This window comes from Alligator sinensis, unplaced genomic scaffold, assembly GCF_000455745.1.
Source record: "Alligator sinensis unplaced genomic scaffold, ASM45574v1 scaffold1404_1, whole genome shotgun sequence".
Classification (NCBI taxonomy): Eukaryota; Metazoa; Chordata; order Crocodylia; family Alligatoridae; genus Alligator; species Alligator sinensis.
Genome location: NW_005843008.1, coordinates 64,920 through 72,979, shown reverse-complemented (window position 1 = coordinate 72,979; position 8,060 = coordinate 64,920).

The window sequence follows — 8,060 nt, the reverse complement described above, 5'->3', positions numbered from 1 at the left end:
GGGGCACATGGGGCTGGATGCGCGGTGGTGGGTGCAGGGGGCACATGGGGCTGGACGTGGAGTGATGCACGGTGCAGGGGGGCATGAGGCTGGACGTGGAGCAGTGGGGGTGCAGGGGGCTGGGTGCGGAGCGGTGGGGGCAGATTGCACGCAGCTGGGTGCAGAGCAGCAGTAGCGCAGGACGGTGGGCGGTGGCGGTGGCCACCACGTGCAAGCTCCCCTGCCTCTTCCCCTGTTCCTGGGCGTCAGCAGTGCTCTCCTCCGTTATTCTGGACACGCATGTGGCTAGTATGTACGTAACACCCCCGCGCGCACACTGGGCTGTGTGGTTTTTTTCTGCATGTGTTTTGACATGGGCAAGATGGTCCCCGTGGTTCTGGCCATGTGCTCAGCACCTGGCATGCTGGAGCCTGGATCTGGGGGAAATATGTAAAACCCTCTGCCCTCATTGGCCAGGAGCAGCAGAGGCTTCTAACCTAACAGTATGCTTATCAGAAAACTATTCTATTTCAGGGTAATAACAAACCTGCGCACTACACAGTGGCAAAATGGAGGCTTCTTCATGCGGATTGGTTGGGAGAAAGACTCGCACGTGGCCTCCCGGATTGGACAAGGCATGGGTGATGTCACACCAGGTGTACAAGGACAAGTGACTAAGACTTTGGGGCTGCTCTTCGTTTTCGTGCGAGAGCTGTAGGGGTGCAGCGGGAGCCAGAGAAATCTGCTCCAGACTGGGGGGTCTCCCTGCCTCTTGGCTGGAGAGGCGAGCAAACACGATTTAAAGGGAAACCCTTAGGCAGAGGGAAAGAAAGTGTGTTTTGGAGTTTGCGACTCCTGTTTCCATCTTGTTTTCTTTTCAGTGGGTTAATGCCATGGGGGTGTTAACCCCTGAAGCAAACTTTCCAGGAAAGGGTCCCGGCAGTTCCTGGCTGCAGGGGCCTGGCCCCTCCGTTCTGTAATTGCACGGTCTCCGCATGGGGGAAAGCTGAGACCGGATGTCCAGGCCACAGCCACAGGCCTGGCCCGTTTTTTCTCCTCTTTCTGTGGCTGTGGTGCTTCAGCCTAGCCGCGTGGCTGAACCCCAGCTATAGGTGTACGCCTCAGTGTGGAGGCATTTGCTGCCCGGTTCAGGCCCAGTGAGACGGGCCGGGCCTCTCCTGCGAAGTTTCTTTTTGCAATGTCTGTCCCGCAGAGCTGGGATTGGGGCTGGGAATTTCTGCTGTCTAGAGCCAGAGTTAATCTGACAGCCCCCACCCCCCAGACACTGTACTAACTATATGGGCTTGAATAAGGAATTGGCTTTTGGGCTGGGATTATGGCTGGAAATCCATGCACTTCAGCAGCTTCCCACGGCCCAGCGAACCCACGGAGCTGCTGAAAAGACTCCCCAGTGAAGCTCCATCTGCAGTTTATTGCTGAAGGGCAGGTATCGGGGTGCAGTCCCCTGTAACTGCCTTTGGGGTGACCCCCAAGCCCCAGACTGCCTGGGCACGGGTGAAGCCACCCCAAGAGGGTGCAAGCTGTGACCTTTGCCTTGTAGTTGGTAGTGTTTTACCCTGTATTTGGTGTTTCCTTTGTTTCTTTGCCTTTGTTTCTGTAATACATTTGTTCTCCGTGTTTATACTACTTGCAAGGAGGTGAGACTGAAGCTGGTTCCTTATTTCTTATTCCCGGTTCCCGATTCCTTTTTCAAAGCTAATCTAGACCCAATAAAAACTTGTTGTTAATGAATTACACATCCTAAACAGAGAGAATATCATTAGCTATGCATATGTACTAATGAATATGTAAAATAATACCCCGCATCAAGCACAGAGCCCTAAATGAAGGTCAGATTACGATGGGATTATGGGGCAAAATACTTCTTGGGCCACCCCAAATTTCCTGTCAATGCCACTGGGGGACTGTCCCAAAGAACCAGGACTGCAGTCCTGCCCGGCCCAAAGCACGGTTTGGCCGTGCCAGGCTGCCAACTAACAGCCCCCATGCCCACTATACTGGGGCTGGGAAACGCAGTGAGCACATCTTGACCTGGGATGCCCCATGGAGCCAACAGGGATCTAATCCAGCGGTTCCCAAACTGTGGGTCACGACCCCAAGTGGGGGCACAACATCAGTGGATAGGGTTGTGGCGCAGCGCTCTCTCCGGCACCGGGTCCTGCCTGCTGGGCTGCAGACACCCTGGGGAAAGGCAGCAGGGCAGGGAGCCCCAAGCAGCCCACAACACCCCCCTCACCCCCCAGGCCCCCCTCTGGCTGTCACATACCAGACACGTAGGAGCCTGCTTAAAACCTTCACAAATACAGTAAGATACGCTGCAAGTCATGCCTCATTATTTCTTTTCAGAAGGTCCAGCCCGCAAACTCGCATCCTTTTGCACTATGCAGTTGTCATCCATATTTTGTATTTTAACTTTTGTAAGTAGGCCCAGCTCAGCTTGAGCTTCACAGTCATCATCGGGGGGTGTCCGTCACTCCACCGGGGGTCTCTGCCACTCCTCCTGGGGTCTCCATGCTCCTCCATGATGCCGGGGGGTGTCCATTGCTCCACTGAGGGTTTCTGTTGCTCCATGGAAGGGTCTCTGTCACTCCCCCACGCCGCTGTAGGTATCCATCACTCCTCTGTCCTGCCAGGGGTTTCTGCTGGTCCTCTTCAGATTGCCAGGGAGCCCCAGATCTGCTAGGTCCTGCCTGGCACCAGAGGGAGGCTCGGGGATTTTTTCCAGCTGTTATTCCTACAGTACAATAGTACAGTCTCATGTAAAGCCACTACAAAGCCCTGTACTCGGAAGCACTTTTACTCTGAAAAGTTCATTGAAAATATCCAGGGAGTGACTCCTGTCTGGGATCTTTTCCTTTTCCCCACACCTGTGTTTTTCACCAAAACTACAGCCAACCGGACCTGGGTTAAATACCCGACCTATCCTACTATGGAGTGGACTTTGGGGCCACAATGTTTTGGCAGCATTTCCTCCGCCAGGGATAAGACTAAAACCCCCTTCTAAGGTGCTCTTCTGCACAAGGCCATTGGCAGCCTAGTCTTGACAGGGTTGTTGGCCCCATAAAACCTATTTGTCTAAATATTCAAGGGGCGCCAAATCTGTTGGCCCTGAACAGACCTTAAACAAACCAAAATCGATGGCTGGCCAACTAATAGTTCGATGGGCGGGGGAACTGAGGAGTGGATCCAAGCTCTGGCATCTATCAAGTAGATGCTCAGACCACCAAGTAACGGTATCCACACATGGACTGAAACCTTAAGGAATTAAAATGGTTTATTAAACACAATGAGCAATCACTAAAAAATACCAAAACCTATTACTTATCCTGGAAACAGTTTACTGTACTAAGTATATAGACATAAATTCCCACTCTTGGCACTACTATATGCAGGGGTCCATACAGACGTATACAAACATATAACACAGGAAAGGATGGGTGATTTTTATTTCCCTAGGAAGACTACGAGGTCGTACGACTGGGGTTAGAGGAAAAGAAGCCAGGAAGACCCTCAAGTCTTCTCCTATCTCTGTATTGATGATGTAGTCTTCCATGGCCCCGGAGGCAGAGTGGGGCAGGGAGCAGAGTTACAGCTAGTAACAGCAAGAGGTAGGGTAACGCTCTGCATACTTCACTAGAGCACAGACCTGTGTCTGTACGAGGCCCCGCTCCTCATCTCGTACTCCTAGGCTGGCCACCTAGTGCAGTTACGAGCAACAGACTTTGGTAACTATAACATCTGCAGCGTGATTGGGAGTGCGTGCGTGTGTGAATGAATGAGCGCTCTTTTGAATATTTTAATCAATAAACGTGGCATCTTGCCTTATCCCCCCCTTATAAGTCTCGCTTGTCATATGAAGCAATTAGTAAATTGTGCAACACTGTCAGGTAAGAGGCCTATTGCTGTTGAACACATCTTACCTTGAACGGTGTCTTTCATAACTTGTGCAGGGTCAGAAGCTGTGTGATGGAGTTTGTCATTCAAAACCTGCTTTTTGACAATTCTGAATCAGTTATCAATAATTGCATTGCTGTCTCTAGTTTGTGCCCATTTTACTGCTTGTAACATAATGCCACTGCACAATGGTAATGTTGGCATATACTTGACCAGGAGTTTTTGTAATTCAATAGAAGAATAGCTGTTCAGAGGACAAGTCTTATTCTCCTGATCATTTTTTCCCAAACTGTATGATGGAATCAGTTGAACAAAAGGAGAATTTTGACGAATTGATTCCTGTTTCTTATCAATCACAGGTTTCTGGTCAACAAATAGAACGATTTGAGAGATATGCTGGGCTTGCATTCATTTCTTTACCTCTTTTATTGTTTCCCGGCATTGTGTGCCAAGATGTACTGAAGATTATGCTGAGTTTCTTAATTACTCTTAAAGAATTTCCCTGCACTCATATTGTTTGTGCATTTTGCAGTAAGATAAGAAATACCCCAAAAAAACCCTTGACATCTTTAGAAACAGCAACTTTAAATACATGCCCACAAAGTATGTGATCATATGCGCTGCACATGTGTGCAAACTTGTAAAATTGGCTTTCTTTTTCCCAGTACATACTTCAAAACAGGAATTCAGTCAATGTATGGCAGTCATACAGTTGAAAACCTGATTAGCTGCATGTATTAAAGCCCAGCGGAAGTCACTTTCTACTTTTTCTGGTCTAAGCCAATGACCAGTTACTCTAAGAGCATCTCGAGAAAGCAAAGTCAGCCGGTGTGATACGGTTGGAGTACTTTGGCATCTCTGCTACCGGGAGGATGTTTGTTGAGTCGGATGGGCACTTTGCACATAATGCATAATACAAATGTCACAGGTCGGCTACTCGGGGCCGGATCTCCCTTGGCCCTACTCACCTGTTCTGGGGCAGCCCACCCAAAACTCACCTGCCACGACTTTTTGTAAGAATAAGCTGTTATTAAATGTGGGAGACTACCCATTTTAATGCCCGATGCTCATGGCGATAACAACTCTGACCTCCCCTTATCGTGTCCCATGCCTCGCAGATGGCATCCAAATTACTATAGTACCTCACATCACGACTGGTGCTCCAGAGGATCACTGGGACTCTCACTCCCCTCTGAAGCAGAAATCATTATGCTCTCACTGGCAAGTTTATCAGTATCATAAAGGTGGTCTCCGGCCCAACAACAACCTCAGGCGTCCGGAGACTTACCTGGGCTTTATTCATCACAACCCCAGGCATGTGTAGACTCACCTGGGCTTGAGCTCAGACCAGTTTCTAATGGGGCTTGGCCCATGTGCTGCCCTGCACGTCACTCTCGCATTTTCAGTCTTCCAACTCGTGTTTCTCACCTCCTGGTTCCCCCCGCCGACTCTTTGGCAGGTCCACCTTGTATCTCCAGGTTTGTTTGCTCGGTGGTAATCAGCTGTAAGCTGCTGCCGGTGTGTCTTATTTGCATTCTCCATCTCAATTACTCCCAGGTGGTCATCATCGGGGTAATCTACCCCTTTAGTAACAGGGACGCTGTGATTCCTGTTACATATACGTGACATTTGCTGTAATGTAGTTGTGGTTCCAGTGCCCTCCGAATCACTGCTCTTTCTTTCCAAGCCAATGCTGACTGTTTATCAGTCTCTCGTAGTAGAAACTCCTGCATGGCCCAGTAGTCATAGATTCAGTCCCAAAATCTGTTTGTTTACATTGTAGAAAAGCATCTTCTTCTTCATCGTTTAGGGAACTAATATCATCTTTCTTGCCATCATTATTCATCTCATTACCATACTGAGCAGCAGAGGTACTGGTGGATTTAAGGGAACTTTCATTGTCTTTTCTGAGTATCCTGTCAGATTTGGGGAAATGGGGAAGTTCAGGAGCTGCTTCTGAATCAAAGGAAAGCCCTTTGGTCTTGTTTGGTGCTTCATGAAAGCGTCTGCTGGTCAGTGCAGCCTCACGTCCGCTTCTTTGCAGCTAACCCTACGCCTATCCCTCCCATGAGTCGCACCTACCCACTGTCGTGGAAACACACGCAGCATACTTTTGGGTCAGGTCAGCAGAAGCTTTTATTCAAAAGAAACTACAGCTGTAGGGGGGACTCCAAAGTGACATGGATCTCCCAAGCACTTGGAAGGGGTCCCCCCCAAGAGCAAAATCAGGAGGCTTATATACTTTTTAACAGTTGCTTACAACTCACGTGATCATATAGTGAAATTAGCATGAAAAGCGGCTATAACATTACTTCATTATTTCTTTGCTGTAATCAGGATGGGAACTAATGGGGGAGGCGAGGTTAGTTCACAAACCTCCTTCTTGCACCTGCAAATCAGAGTTGTACATACTTTTTGCTATCTTCAAGGCCGCGGTGAGCGAAGCAGTTGCAGAGGAGTTACAAAGAACAAACACTTTCTCTTATCTGTTCTACTATACAGAGCCAGCAATTCTCCACAAAGCGGTTATGTCATCTTATAACTAAAATAGTCAAAGTTTAAGGCGCATATTTTTTCTGATTCCACAGTTCCCCCCCTTTGAGACTATTTAGTCTCACTTTACCCTTAAATTTTTATTCTCATGAGCCCCTCTATTTCATCATGCAGCCTTTCATGTTTTCTTTCAATCTGCTCACACTTTTGTAATACCATTATTCTAGACTCTGCTGTGGGTTTTCTTGCCTTGCTAAAGCTTCTCCTGCTGGCTTTCACGCAGCAGAGGATCAGTTGCACTAAGACATAAAACATTATCAGAACTATCAAGACAAACAATATTCCATACAGGATTTTCTTGCCAAGGGCCCCGGAATCTGGGAGCCAGGAGGTTAGCCAAGACCACATTTCTTTTAGACCCCAGTCAGTATTTTCTGAGGCCACTTGATGTAAGACCCTTAACTGACTTCGGATTTTACGAATGTCAGTTTCAATTCGCATGTCCTGATTGACATAGACACAACAGGTGGAGTTTACTAAGGCACATACTCCTCCCTGGGATACCAATAGGTAATCTAGGGCTACGCGGTGTTGTATAGTTACTTGTGAGATCTGGGAGATCTCTTCTTGCAGAGCCTGAATTGCATCCGCAGTGGCATTTCCCATAGCTTCCATTGTGGCTGAAATGTTAATTATGGCTAGTTCCAATTCTCTTACTCCAAGCCACGGTATGAAGGTTCTCACAAATTGATGGAACCCTGTGTTTCTGGTAGCTAAGGGGTTAACCGCCCTTTTCATGTGATGGTTGAAATTTTTTACTTGTTCCAGATATATTGTACTATGCATTTCAAAACCAGGGATAACACGTCCAAGAGTGCATGCCCCCACCCAATTCCAGGGCAAGATTTTATGAGCCCTGTTTCCGCAGAGCCAGTAAAGGCCTGGGGCAGAAAGGGTACTCAAATCTCGACAGGTGTTGTGCCATATCCGGCACTTTCGATTAATATGCATCGTATAGGACGGACCACGTTCAGCTGTTATCCTGCTGGACCGAGATATATTACAAGAAGTAAAATTGGAGTCAATGTAAAATTCCGATCTGTTTGCAATGAGAGCAACATGAGGTTCCTTAGAAAAGTTGTAGACCATGAATCCTGTACAATTGAGAGAGGGTACATTACCCAACAGGATTCCACTGGTGCTATTGGGGCTATAATCTAGAGTAGTTAGGCAATGAGGGTAGTGTCCTACAGGTGTGGCTTTATTATAAGCTCCGGTGTTGTTGGATCTGTAACAGAAAGGCGCCTCTACTCTTGGGGAGATTATCCAGTTAGCAGGGGCGGCCCTCCATTCTTTAGGAGCGGACCGATGGGCAGCTAACGAGTAGTGTCTAACGAAGCCGCCGTTTATTGTTCCCCATTGCCGGAGGGATATTGGTACTCCGATCATTGGGATTCCTTGTTGTAGGTGCGCTGGGCTGTGAGAGCATATCCAGCAGTCACTTTTATTTCCAGCTTGAGCCACCGTACGGGAGATCTGCAAGTACAAATTTTTCTCCCACCCCCCTTGGGTGATACTGAGATACCCAAGTGTGATATATAAGGATATCAGTGCCATTTTTAGATACAGGAGGGACAAAGAATTTTAACAACAAACATAACCAGCACCAGAAA